The sequence below is a fragment of the Mesitornis unicolor genome, unplaced genomic scaffold, assembly GCF_000695765.1.
Source record: "Mesitornis unicolor isolate BGI_N332 unplaced genomic scaffold, ASM69576v1 scaffold16535, whole genome shotgun sequence".
NCBI lineage: Eukaryota > Metazoa > Chordata > Aves > Mesitornithiformes > Mesitornithidae > Mesitornis > Mesitornis unicolor.
Window position 1 is genome coordinate 9414 of NW_010187644.1, and position 281 is coordinate 9694.

The 281-nt window shown below is 59.8% G+C and overlaps 1 protein-coding gene across 1 annotated transcript in view; it reads right to left on the reverse strand.

Annotated features, from left to right (window-relative positions):
* LOC104541459 (ephrin type-A receptor 10-like) overlaps positions 1–281 on the reverse strand; it is a gene marked incomplete at both ends in the record, with an annotated part of 10672 nt that overhangs the window by 8945 nt on the left and 1446 nt on the right. The gene's annotated exons all lie outside the window — the stretch shown is intronic.

Here is a 281-nt window from a genome sequence, read left to right on the forward strand (position 1 = left end):
CCACAGCCACAGATACGGCTGTGGGAAATGCCTGACGGTACTCGGAGCTTTGGCACCACTGCCCAGCCAACACCGTGCTGCAGAGCAGCCACCGCAATGTGCCCCATTTACCCAAATACCACCCCCAAATTCAGGTCTGGCTGCTAACGGGGGAGCTGCAATCAGCTAAATCAATCACACTGCTCAGGGCAACTCCACACATCTGAGCCGTGCCCAGGGAGACCGGAGCAGCTTGGCATGGACAACCCTGCCCGAGGACGCCGCCGTTACCTCTGCATCCC